Below are 15087 nucleotides of genomic sequence, written 5' to 3'. Positions count from 1 at the left end.
ATGGCAGTAAGTGAACATATATTTAAATAATTATTATTATGATAACATTTGCTTCACGTTAACTGCCTTTGTTAGGAAGATCCTAGTATTAGGGACAAACCAGACAAAAATGGTGAGTGGCCGTTTACTGTCTAATCACAGCAATACAGGCTATCCATTAATTTTTATTTGGTGTTACCACAAGTTGATTACTGTGATAATTCTGCTGAGAGTGAGTTATTAATGCTAGTAGAGAGAGTGGAAGGACCCAAATTGCAATTTTGTTTTTGTGGTTCCTCCTTGAGCCACATGGACTGAAATTTCTGCATGTAAACCCAACATAAAGTTGTTTCACCTTCTAGGATCTTTCTGATACTAGGATCTTCTTCCCTCTTTAAAACAGTTCCTTCGTGTTTGTCACAAGTATATCACCGTCTTAGGCTCATTCTGTGTTGAAGTCGTTACTTAGCTCCTTTTAATACCCATACACTAAAAGTTATTAATGCTATTGTTGTGTTCAATAACTGAAGTGCACCATTATTTTTGGAATTCAATGATGCAAAGATACGTTTACCTTTATAAAAAGATGGCACCTTTAATCGCTTAAGTTATAATTGCCACTGTGTAATTTATTGTGTGACAAATCCTTTCTTTGCTCTTTATAGTTATTGCATTAGAGGAGTTCCGATTGGAAGTCATGGACAGGGGATGTCTTTGGGAATGAATGGCAGTAAGTGAACATGTATTTGAATAATCATTATTATGATAACATTTGCTGGGGGAAATTTTGAAATCAAGCTACAACTAGTTCATGACTCATTTTCCTCACGGGGAGTGGAGTGAAAAAAATATGGTCGAATCAATAATTATATAGATTATGCTTGTTACTCTCGGTAAAAAACAATCTTAAAAGTTTAAAAAAAATAAAGATAATTTTCAACAATAAAAAACTTATCCTTGTTTTGTAATTTATTATTATATTAATTTTTATGACTGCATGCACCAAGTCTTGTTCCTGTGAAAAGAGTTGTGACTGTGGTGCCCGCTGCGATAGTATTTATTTAGTCTTTATAGGTACTAACAATATTTTCTCTTGTTACTTAACTCAGTGCTTTCTTGGCAACTCAACAAGCACATAGCGGGATATTTAACTTACAAGGGCAGGCTTAACTCTTCCATGAACACAACGGTGGTGAAGGTAACAGAACAAAGTCAAATGAAGTTTACCATTCAGGTAATGACTTAGAATAATAAAATAAATAATTTTAAACATTTGAAAAAAATAGAGGGACTGTACCAACATCACTGTGACACTCATTCGCAAAGGGTGTTGTACCAGCAATGCAGGCATTTGATTTGTCGTTAGACAATAGATGTTAATTTGCATTGATAACAGGATTAGCTTAAAAATGCCGACACTGACTAGTCGTTGACAAGTCGTCGTTTCTATAAAATCGATCTCAACGGTCTTACTGAAAAATATGGTCTGTGAACAGTCTATCTCTCTTCCAAAACATTTCTTTATTTCATCACTTCAAACTTTAGAATTGAGAATGAAATCCTTTTAAACATTTGCATTTCAAATATTTATGTCATCCTTCCAAGCATTTAAATTCCAAAAATCATCCTTCCAAATATTCTGATTGTCATTCTTCCGAACATTTGAAGTCTAAATGGCCTTGCTCCAACCATTGGAATCCTGAATGTGTTCCAAAAATTTTAATTCGACATAAAATCTTTCCAGATATTAGAATTCTTATACTGTAGGTAATACAAATTGTATTACCACGAGTGATATTTCGAAATTGCTTTTATGTAATTTCATGAGCGGTTAGGCAGGTGAAATCTGAGACAATTTTGAAATATTGTGAGTGGTATTTATTCCAAATATCACGTACAAATCATGCTATCATTTGTTTATACTACTACCTGCAAAGGTTTTGTAATTTTCATATGTAGGTATTTCAAATTAAGCTGAAATACCACCGCTCTAAGCCAATCAAATTGCAGAAATTTCTCATTTAGTATTATAATGAATGTAATCCTTCCAAGCATTGGAATTCTGCCTTATTCGTCCACTATTAGAATTCAGGCCTTGTCCTTCCAAACATTAGAATTCTGGCCTTATCCTTCCAAACAATTTAATCTCTGACCTTATCCCTCCAAACACTGGAGTTGTGACATTATCTATTTAAATATTGGAATTCTGACCTTTTCTTTCCAAACATTGGAATTCTGACCTTATTCTTCCAAACACTGGAATTGTGACCTGATTGTTTCAAGCGTGGGAATGCTGCCTTATCCTTCCAAACGGAAAACATGCACTTGTTTTACCAACTGAATCCTATGCTTTATATCCGGCACAAAATGTGCCATTACACTATTCCCTCCCTAATGGAAGGAATTTCCTGTTGCATGGTCACTTGAAGTAATAAAACAAAAGGAAGTCAGTCAGTTAACTTTTGAAGGTTTATCTCACTGAAAGAATGAACAGTTTCCCTTCAGTGTTCTTGCCTTCTTCAGCAATTTTGGTTTCAGTGTCTTTATCGGCTCCTTGTCCTCTAACATCTGCTGTAGGTAATTTAGAATCAATTCACCATAATGGTTTGGAGGTTTTCTGATACGTACTGGACTTTGGCTCTGGCCAGTGGGCTGTTCAACTTCTGCCTCGCGTTCATCTTCTGTTGTCTCCTGCCCGCTCATCTCACCATTTTGAACATCTTCTGCAAGTCCACCTCCCTCGGTATCCGATATATCTACTCCCTGATAACATTCACCACCAAGTTTGAGTTTTCCAACTAGAGTCGTATCAGTAAGGCGGTACTCATACTCCCTCTTGCCTGGCATGTCACAACCTCACTGGGAAGCTCATCATGGGCCCCAACCTTGATAACCTCTTCTTTGCTTGGCTAATCATCGTACCAGGCTCCTCTGCCTCTACCCCACCAAACATTCGAATTTTGATCTAATCGTTACAAAATTTGAAATTCTCATCTAATCCTTGCAAAATTGGAATTCTAGCCTAATCCTTACAAACATGCAAATTCTGATCTTATCCTTACGAACACTGGAGTTCCGACCTTATCCTTACAAACATTGGAATTCTGGCCTTATCCTTCCAAACTTTGCAAGTCTAATCACATCCTTTCAAAAATTGAAATTTTTATTTTATCCTACCAAACACTGGAATTCTGATTTTTTCCTTCCAAACATTGAAACTCTGGCATTATCCTTCCAAACACTGGAATTCATGCTTTATCCTTTCGAACATTAAAATTCTGATTTTGTCGTTACAAACATTGGAATTCAGACTTTATCCTTTCAAATATTGAAATTCTGATCTTATCTTTCGAAACATTGTAATTCGGACCTTATCCTTTCAAACATTGTAATTCGGACCTTTTCCTTACAAACATTGTAATTTCGACCTTTTCCTTACAAACATTGTAATTCGGACCTTATCCTTTCAAACATTGTAATTCGGACCTTTTCCTTACAAACACTGTATTTCGGACCTTATCCTTTCAAACATTAAAATTCGAACGTTTTCCTTACAAACATTGTAATTCAGACGTGTTCTTTACAAACATTGTAATTTGGACCTTACCCTTTCAAACATTGTAATTCGGAGCTTATCCTTTCAAGTATTGAAATTCGGACCTTTTCCTTTCGCACATCGTAATTCGAACGTTATCCTTACAAACATTGTAATTTAGACCTTATCGTGACAACCATTGTAATTTGAACCTTTTCGTTATAAATATTGTAATTCCGACCCTAGCATTACAAACGTTGTAATTCGGACCTTTTTCTTGTAAATATTGTAATTCGGGCCATATCCTTTGAAATATTAGAATTCGGACCTTATCGTTAAAAATTGCAATTCAGACCCCATTGTTATAAACATTGTAATTTGGACCTTATCGTTACCAACATTGTAATTCGGACGTTTTCCTTACAAGCATTGTAATTCGGACCATATCCTTTCAAACATTGTAAATCGGACCTTTTCATGACAACCATTGTAATTCAGACCTTTTCCTCATAATTATTTTAATTCGGACCTTACCATTACAAACATTGTTATTCATACGTTTTCCTTAAAAACATTGTAATTCAGATCTTATCGTGACAAACAATGTAACTTGGACCTTTTCTTTATAAATATTGTAATTTGGATCGTATCCTTTCAAACATTGTAATTCGGACCTTATCGTTACAAACATTGCAATTCGTACCCTATTCTTTCAAACATTGTAATTCGGACATTTTCTTTACAAACCTTGTAATTCGGACCTTTTCCTTAGAAGCATTGTTATTCGGACCTTATTCTTACCAATTTTATTCTTTGGACCTTTTCCTTGCAATCATTGTAATTCAGACGTTTTCCTTGCAAACTTTGTAATTTGGACCTTTTCCTTAGAAACATTGTAATTCAGACCTTTTCCTTATGAATATTGTAAAATGGACGTTTTTCTTACAAATATTGTCATTCACACCGTATCCTTTCAAACATTGTAACTCTGACCTTATCGTTACAAACATTGGAATTCAGACGTTTTCATTACAATTATTGTAATTCGGACCTTATCATTACAAACATTGTAATTCGGACCTTTTCCTTACAAACATTGTAATTCAGACCTTTTCCTGACAAACATTGTAATTCAGACCTTATCCTGTCAAAAATTGTAACTTGGACCTTATCTTACAAATATTGTTATTCAGACGTTTTCCTTTTAAATATCATCATTTAGACGTTTTACTTAGAAACATTGTAATTGGGAGCTTATCCTTTAAAATATTGTAATTTGGACCTTATCATTATGAACATTGTAATTCGGACGTTATGTTCTCACGCATTGTAATTCTGACCTTTTCCTTACAAACGTTGCACTTCGGACCTTATCCGTTCAAACATTTTAATTGTGACCTTATCGTTTCAAACATTGTAATTCGGACGTTTTCCTTATTCCCATTGTAATTCGGACCTTATCATGACAAACATTGTAATTTGGACCTTCTCCTCATAAATATTGAAATTCGAACCATATCTTTACAAACATTGTAATTTGGACTTTATCCTTTTATACATTGTAATTCGGACCTTATTAATACAAATATTGTTGTTCGGACCTTTTCCTTTCAAATATTTTAATTCAGACGTTTTCCTTACAAACATTGTAATTGGGAGCTTTTCCTTTCAAATATAGTAATTAGGACCTTATTATTATGAACATTGTAATTCAGACGTTTTCGTTACAAACATTGTAATTTGGACCTTATTGTTTGAAACACTGTAATTCACACGTTATCGTTTCGAATATTGCAATTCGGACCTTTTCTTTGAAACACTTGAATTTTAACCTTATCCTTTCAAACATTGTAATTCGGATCTTTTCCTTAGTAACATTGTATTTCGGACCTTTTCCTTATAAATATTGTAATTTGGACCTTGTCATGTCAAACATTGTAATTCGGACCTTATCGTTATCAACATTGTTATTCGGACGTTTTCCTGATGAATATTGTAATTCCAATCCCTTTCAAACATTGTTTTTCACACCTTGTTATTACAAATATCGTAATGCTGACCTTTTTCTTACAAACATTGTCAGTCGAAACGTATTGTTTCAAACATTGCAGTTCGGACCTTATCGTCTCTAACATATTAATTCGGACCTTAGCGTTACAAGCATTGTAATTCAGACCTTTTGGTGACAAACATTGTCATTCGGGCCATATCCTTTCAAACATTGTAATTCGGACCTTTTCCTGACAAACATTGTAATTGAAACCTTTTCCTTATAAATATTGTAATTTGGACGTTTTCCTCCCAAACCTAGTAATTCGGACCTCTTCCTTTGTTCTTTGGACCTTTTCCTTATAAACATTGTAATTCAGACCTTATCCTTTCAAACATTGTAATTCGGACCTTTTCCTTACAGGGACTGTTATTCGGACCTTATTCTTACAAATGTTGTTCTTTGGAGCTTTTCCTTACAAACAACGTAATTCAGACACTTTCCTTACAAATATTGTAATTTAGACGTTTCTCCTACAACCATTGTTATTGGGACCTTTTCCTTACAAAGATTGTAATTCGGACCTTATTGTTACAAACATTGCAATTTGCACCCTATTCTTTCAAACATTGTAATTCGGACCTTATTCTAACAAATATTGTTATTCGGACTTTTTCCTTACAAACATTGTAATGCAGACCTTTTCCTTACAAAAACTGTAATTGGACCTTATCGTGACAAACATTGTTATTTGGACCTTTTCATTATAAATATTGTAATTTGGACTTTATCCTTTTGAAACATTGTAACTTGGACCTTGGCGTTACAAACATTGTAATTCGTACCTTTTCCTTACATGGATTGTTATTCGGACTTTGCTCTTACAAATGTTGTTCTTTGGACCTTTTTGTTACAAACATTGTAATTCAGACAGACCTTATCCTTTCAAACATTGTAATTCGGACTTTACTGTTACAAGCACTGCAATTCAAACGTTATCCTCACAAACCTTGTAATTCCGACCTTCTCCTTACAAATAATTGTAATTAGGGCCATATCCTCTGGAACATTATAATTGGGACCTTCTCCTGACAAACATTGTAATTCAAACCTTTTCCTTATATATTTTGTAATTCAGACGTTTTCCTTACAAACAGTGTAATTGGGAGCTTATCCTTTCAAATATAGTAATTAGGACCTTATTATTATGAACGTTGTAATTCGGACCTTTTCTTTGCAAACATTGTAATTCGGACCTTATTCTTTGAAACACTGTAATTGGGACCTTATCACTTCGAATATTGCCATTCGGACCTTTTCCTTTGAAACACTGTAATTTTAACCTTATCCTTTCAAATTCAGATTTTATTCTTACAAACATTGTAATTCGGACCTTTTCCATATAAATATTTTAATTTGGACCTTGTCATGTCAAACATTGTAATTCGGACCTTATCGTTATAAACATTGTAATTGGGACGTTTTCCTTATGAATATTGTAATTCAAGTCCCTTTCAAACATTGTAATTCACACCTTATCATTACAAATATTGTAATACTGACTTTTTTCTTACAAACACTATCATTCGGAATTTATCCTTTCAAAATTGCAGTTGGGACCTTATTGTTTCTAACATTGTAATTTGGACCTTAACGTTACAAGCATTGTAATTCAGACCTTTTGGTGACAAAATTGTAATTCGGACCTTTTCCTTATACATCTTGTAATTCGAGCCATATCCTTTCAAACATTGTAATTCGAACCTTTTCCTGACTAACATTGTAATTGAAACCTTTTCCTTATAAATATTGTAATTTGGACATTTCCCTTACAAACCTAGTAATTCGGACCTTTTCCTTACAAGGATTGTTATTCGGACCTTATTCTTACAAATGTTGTTCTTTGGAGCTTTTCCTTACAAGCATTGTGATTCAGACACTTTCCTTACAAATTTTGTAATTCAGACGTTTTGCTTAGAAGCATTTGTACCCTATTCTTTCAAACATCATAATTCTTATTTTATCATTTCAAAAACCGTTATTCGGACCTATGCTTACAAATGTTGTTATTCGGACTTTTTCCTTACAAACATTGTAATTTGGACCTTATCATGACAAACATTGTAATTTGGACCTTTTCATTATAAATATTGTAATTTGGACCATATGCTTTGAAACATTGTAATTCGAACCTTAGGGTTACAAACATGGTAATTCGAACCTTAGGGTTACAAATATTGTAATTCGGATCTTTTCCTTACATGGATTGTTATTCGGACCTTATTCTTACAAATGTTGTTCTTTGGACCTCTTCCTCACAAACATTGTAATTCAGACCTTATCCTTTCAAACATTGTAATTCGGACCTTATTCTTTCAAATATTGTTATTCGGACTTTTTCCTTTTAAATATTATAATTTGGACATTTTCCTTACACACATTGTAATTCGGACCTTATGCTTACAAATATTGTTATTCGGACTTTTTCCTTTCAAATATTGTAATTCAGACGTTTTCCTTACAAACATTGTAATTGGGAGCTTTTCCTTTCAAATATAGTAATTAGGACCTTATTATTATGAACATTGTAATTCGGACGTTTTCGTTACAAACCTTGTAATTCCGACCTTCTCCTTATAAATAATTGTAATTCGGGCCATATCCTCTGGAACATTATAATTGGGACCTTCTCCTGACAAACATTGTAATTCAAACCTTTTCTTTATAAATATTCTAATTCGGATGTTTTCCTTACAAACCTAGTAATTCGGACCTTTTTCTTACAACGATTGTTACTTGTGCCTTATTTTTGAAAATGTTGTTCTTTGGAGCTTTTCCTTAGAAACATTGTAATTCAGATACTTTCCTTACAAATATTGTAATTTAGACGTTTTTCTTGCCACCATTGTAATTGGGACCTTTTCCTTACAAACATTGTAATTTAGACATTTTCCTTACAAACATTGTAATTTGGACCTTATCGTTACAAACATTGCAATTTGTACCCTAGTCTTTCAAACATTGTAATTCGGATTTTATCCGTTCAAGTATTGTAATTCGGACCTTATCCTTAAAAATATTGTTATTCCGAATTTTTTCCTTCCAAAGATTGTAATTCTAACCTTTTCCTTATATATTTTGTAATTCAGACGTTTTCCTTGCAAACAGTGTAATTGGGAGCTTATCCTTTCAAATATAGTAATTAGGACCTTATTATTATGAACGTTGTAATTCGGACCTTTTCTTTACAAACATTGTAATTCGAACCTTATTCTTTGAAACACTGTAATTGGGACCTTATCACTTCGAATATTGCCATTCGGACCTTTTCCTTTGAAACACTGTAATTTTAACCTTATCCTTTCAAATTCAGATTTTATTCTTACAAACATTGTAATTCGGACCTTTTCCATAGAAATATTTTAATTTGGACCTTGTCATGTCAAACATTGTAATTCGGACCTTATCGTTATAAACATTGTAATTGGGACGTTTTCCTTATGAATATTGTAATTCAAGTCCCTTTCAAACATTGTAATTCACACCTTATCATTACAAATATTGTAATACTGACTTTTTTCTTACAAACACTATCATTCGGAATTTATCCTTTCAAAATTGCAGTTGGGACCTTATTGTTTCTAACATTGTAATTTGGACCTTAACGTTACAAGCATTGTAATTCAGACCTTTTGGTGACAAAATTGTAATTCGGACCTTTTCCTTATACATCTTGTAATTCGAGCCATATCCTTTCAAACGTTGTAATTCGAACCTTTTCCTGACTAACATTGTAATTGAAACCTTTTCCTTATAAATATTGTAATTTGGACATTTCCCTTACAAACCTAGTAATTCGGACCTTTTCCTTACAAGGATTGTTATTCGGACCTTATTCTTACAAATGTTGTTCTTTGGAGCTTTTCCTTACAAGCATTGTAATTCAGACACTTTCCTTACAAATTTTGTAATTCAGACGCTTTGGTTAGAAGCATTTGTTCCCTATTCTTTCAAACATCATAATTCTTATTTTATCATTTCAAAAACCGTAATTCGGACCTATTCTTACAAATGTTGTTATTCGGACTTTTTCCTTACAAACATTGTAATTTGGACCTTATCATGAGACACATTGTGATTTGAACCTTTTCATTATAAATATTGTAATTTGGACCATATCCTTTGAAACATTATAATTCGAACCTTAGGGTTACAGACATTGTAATTCGAACCTTAGGGTTACAAATATTGTAATTCGGATCTTTTCCTTACATGGATTGTTATTCGGACCTTATTCTTACAAATGTTGTTCTTTGGACCTCTTCCTCACAAACATTGTAATTCAGACCTTATCCTTTCAAACATTGTAATTCGGACCTTATTCTTACAAATATTGTTATTCGGACTTTTTACTTTTAAATATTATAATTTGGACATTTTCCTTACACGCATTGTAATTCTGACCTTATTCTTACAAATATTGTTATTCGGACTTTTTCCTTATAAATATTGTAGTTTGGACCTTTTCCTTTCAAACATTGTAATCCAGACCTCATCGTTACAAATATTGAAATGATGTTTTCCTTAAACATTGTAATTCGGACCTTATCCTTTCAAACATTGTAATTGAGACCTTTTCCTTATAAATATTGTAATATGTACCTTTTCTTTACACACATTATCAGTGGGACCTTATCATTACAAACTTTTTAATTAGGTCCTTTTGCTTGCGGGCCTTATAATTCAGATGTTTCCTTACAAACATTGTAATTCGGACATTATCGTTGCAAATATTGTAAATCGAACCCTATCCTTATAAATATTGTAATTTGGACCTTATCCTTTCAAACATTGTAATTCAGACCCTATCGTTACAAATATTGTAATTCTGACGTTTTCCTTAAACATTGTAATTCGGACCTTATCCTTTCAAACATTGCAATCGGGACCTTATTGTTACTAACATTGTAATTCCGACCTTTTTCTGCAAAAGATTGTAATTGGGACCTTATCCTTTTAAACCATGTAAATCGGACCTTTTCCTTATAAACATTGTAATTCACACTTTATCCTTTCAAACATTGTAATTCGGATTTCATTGTTACAAACATAATTCTGTCCTTTTCCTTATGACCATTTTCATTCAGACTTTATCCTTTCAAACATTCTAATTCCGACCTTATCGTTTAAAACGTTTTAATTCGGACTTTATTCTTACAAACATTGTAATTTGGACTTTATCCTTTTAATCATTGTAATGCGGACCTTACTCTTACAAATGTTTTTCTTTGGACCTTCTCCCTTCAAACATTGCAGTCTAGACGTTTTCTTTTGGAAACATCCTTATTTTCACCTTCTCCTTTCAAACATTGTAATTTGGACCTTTTCCTTATAAACATTGTAATCCGGACCTTATCCTTTTAAACATTGTTATTCAGATATTTTCCTTACAAACATTTGAATAGCGACCTTTTTCTGACAAACATTGTAATTCGGACCTTACCCTTACAAACATTGGAAGTCTAACCTTATCGTTACAAACATTGGAATTCGGACCTTATTCTTCCAAACTCTGGAACTTGGACCTTGTACTTTCAATCATTGCATTCCAAACATAGTAATTCTGGCCTCGTCCTTATAAAGTTTGCAATTTCTTCTTACTGTTCCAAACGTTGAAATTGTGATTGAAGTTTTGGCCTTATCCTGTTAAACGTTAGAATTCTGATCCTATCCTTATCCTTTAATTTCACACTTTGTCGTTACAAACATTGGAATTCGTACCTTATCCTTTTAACATGGAATTCGTACCTTATCCTTTCAAACATTGGTATTCACAGCTTCTCCTTACAAACACTGGAATTCCCACCTTCTCTTTTCAATCAATGGAATTCACACCTTATCCTTAGAAATGCTTTAAGTCTGGCCTTTTCCTTTCAAACATTTTCAAACATTGGAATATGCACCTTATCCTGCCACACATTTGAATATGGACCTTATCCTTCTAAACCTTGCAATTTGGGCCTCATCCTTTCAATCACTGGATTTCTACCTTATCCTTTCAAACATTTGAATTCACACCTTATCGCTTCAAACATTGGAATTCGCCCCTTATTGTTTGAGACATTGGAATTCCGATCTTATATTTGAAACATTGACTCTGACCTTTTCGTTTCAAGTATTAAAATTTGCACCTTATCCTTTCATACATTGGAATCTGGACCTTATCCTTGTAAATATTGGAATTCAAACCTTCTCCTTAGAAACAGTGCAATTCTGACCTCTTCCTTTCAAACATTAGAATTCGCCAGTTATCCTTTCAAACATTGGAATTCTTACCTTATCCTAGAAACGTTGGAATTCTGACCTTATCCTTTAAAACTTTGGAATAAGCACCTTTTTTATTCTAAACAATGGCATTCGCAGCTTTTTCTTACAACCATAGGAATTCGCACCTTATCCTTTCAAGCATTGAAATCTGCACATTATCCTTTGAAACATTGGAATTCGCACCTTATCCTTCCAAGCCTTGGATTTCGCACCGTACCCTTCTAAACATTGGAATTCACACCTTATCCTTTCCAACCTTGGAAGTCACACATCATCCTTTCAAACATTGCAATATGGACGTCATCCTTCTAAATCTTAGAATTCGCACCTTATTCTTTCATACATTGGAATTTGCACCTTATCCTTTTCAAACATTGGAATTCGCATCTTATCCTTTTAAATATCGGAATTTATACCTTGTCCTTACAAACACTGAAATTCGCACCTTATCCTTTCAAACATTGGAATTCGCACCCTATCTTTTCAACCATTGGAATTCAAAACTTGTCCTTTCAAACATTGAAATTCGCACCTGATCCTTTCAAACATTGGACTTCCCAGCTTGTCCTTGCAAACATTGGAATTCGCACTTTATCCTTTCAAGGATTGGAATTCGCATCCTTTGCTTTTGAAACATTAGAGTTCGCACCTGATCCTTTCATAATATGTGTTTGGATCTTGTCCTTGCAAAAGTTGGAATTTACACCTTATTCTTCTAAACATTGGAATTCATACCTTATCCTTTTGAACCTTGGAAGTCGCATCTTACCCGTTGAAACATTGGAATTCGCACCTTATCTTTTTAAACATTGTAATTGCTACCTTTTCCTTTTAAACATTGGAAATCACACCTTGTTGTTACAAACATTGGAATTCGCGTCTTATCCTTTTAAACATTGGAGTTCGCTCGTTATCCTTTCCAACTTTGGATTTCACACTCTATCCTTTCAAACATTGGAATATGAACCTTAACCTTGTAAACCTTTGAATTCGCACCTTATTTTTTCATTCATTGGAATTCGCACCTCATCCTTTGAAACTTTGGAATTTGCACTTTATCCTTTCAAGTATTGAAATTCGCATCTTATGGTTTTGGAACATCGGAATTTGCACCTGATCCATTCATAACATGTATTTGGGTCTTATCCTTGTAAACATTGGAATTTGCACCTCATCCTTTCAAACACTGGAATTCGCACACTATCTTTTCAAACACTGGAATTCTAAATTTGCCCTTACAAACATTGGAATTCGCACCCTATCCTTTCAAACCTTGGAAGTTGCACCTTATCCGTTCAAACATTAGAATTCACACCTTAACCTTTTAAACACTGGAATTCGCACCTTATCCTTTAAAACATCGGAATTCGAACCGTATCCTTGTCCTTACAGACATTGCAATTCCCACCTGATCCTTTCATAATTGGCTCTCGGATCTTATCCTTGTAAATATCATATCCATATCGTTCTAAACATTAGAATTCGCACCTTATCCTTCTTAACATTGGAATTCGCACCTTATCCTTTTAAACTTTGGAATTTGCACCTTATCCTTTCAAACATTTGAATTCGTTAGTTATCCTTTCCAACATTGGATTTCACACCTTATCCTTTCAAATATTGGAATTCGCTTCCTTTAGTTTTAAACATTGGAATTCCCACCTTGTCCTTAAAAACATTGGAATTTGCACTTTATCCTTTAAGTATTGGAATTTGCATCTTATGCTTGTGACAGAAATATTGGAATTCGGACCTGATCCTTTCATAACATGTATTTAGGGCTTATCCTTAAAACACTGGAATTCGCACTCTATCCTTTCAAACGGTGGCTTCGCACCCTATCTTTTCCAACCTTGGAATTCTAAACTTGCCCTTACAAACATTGGAATTGGCACCTTATCCTTTTCAACCTTGGAAGTCGCACGTTATCCGTTCAAACATTGGAATTTGCACCTTATCCTTTTAAACATTGGAACTCGAACCTTGTCCTTACAAACACTGGAATTTGCACCTTATCCTTTTAAAGATTAGAATTCACCCCTTGTCCTTACAAACATTGGAAGTCGCACCTGATCCTTTTATAATTGGGTTTTGGATCTTCTGCTTGTAAACACTGGAAGTCGCACCGTATCCTTTGAAATATTGGAATTCCTACTTTATCCTTTCAAACGTTGGAATTTGCTCTGTATCACTAGAAACGTATGAATTCTGACGTTATCCTTTCAAACGTTGGAATTTTTGGCTGATTATAAACATTAAAATTCTCATTATATGCATAGAAGCATCGACATTCTGACATTATCCTTAGAAACCTTGAAATTCTGACCTTATGTTTTAAAACACTGAAATTCTGACCTTATACTTCTAAACATTACAATTTGCACCTTATTTTTCTAAAGATTGGAATTCGCACCTTATCCTTTAAACCAGTTGAATTCACTGGTTATCCTTTCCAACATTGGATTTCACACCTTATCCTTTCAAACATGGGAATTCGAACCTTAACCTTAGAAATGTTTTAAGTCTGGCTTTATCCTTTCAACGTTAAAGTTTGCACCTTTTCCTTTCAAATGATTATGAGCCTTATCCTTCTAAACCTTCGAATTCGCATGTTATTGTTTCATACATTGGAATTCACACCTTATGCTTTTAAACATTGGAGTTTTATTCCGTGTCGTTACAAACACTGGAATTCGCATCTTATCGTTTTGAACATCGGAATTCGTATCTTATCCTTTCAAACATTGGAATTCGCGCCTTATCCTTTCAAAGATTGGATTCGCACCTTATACCTTTCGAACGTTGCAATTGGCATCTTATCCCTTTAAACATTGGAATTCGCATCTTATCGTTTCAAAGATTGGAATTCGCACCCTATCCTTTCAACGATTGGAATTCGCATGTTATCTTTTAAACAATGAGATTTGCATCTTATCCTTTTAAACATTGGAAGGCGCATGATCTGATCCTTTCAAACATTGGAATTTGCACCTTATTCTTTCAAAGACTGGAATTTGCACCTTATACTTTCAAACATTTGAATTCGCATCCTATCCTTTTAAACATTAGAATTCGCATCTTATCATTTCAAACATTGGAATTCGCACCTTATCCTTACAAACACTGGAATTCGCATCTTATCCTTTTAAACATTGGAATTCGCATCTTATCCTTTTCAACATTGGAATTCGTACCTTATCCTTTCAAACATTGGAATTTGCACCTTATCCGTTTGAACATTGGAATTCACATCTTA

General features: G+C 33.8%; 1 long non-coding RNA gene across 1 annotated transcript in view; it reads left to right on the top strand.

Moving 5' to 3' along the window:
* Window positions 1-649: 649 nt before the first annotated feature.
* The window catches only part of LOC140939035 (uncharacterized), a 48005-nt gene continuing 33567 nt past the window's right edge, over window positions 650-15087 (top strand). Inside the window, exons 1-2 of the long non-coding RNA XR_012165598.1 lie at window positions 650-709; window positions 1089-1213. This is a non-coding gene — a long non-coding RNA (uncharacterized lncRNA). The remainder of the gene's footprint in view (window positions 710-1088; window positions 1214-15087) is intronic.

The sequence above is a fragment of the Porites lutea genome, chromosome 5, assembly GCF_958299795.1.
Source record: "Porites lutea chromosome 5, jaPorLute2.1, whole genome shotgun sequence".
Lineage (NCBI taxonomy): Eukaryota > Metazoa > Cnidaria > Anthozoa > Scleractinia > Poritidae > Porites > Porites lutea.
This window is presented reverse-complemented; position numbering and strand designations above follow the sequence as displayed.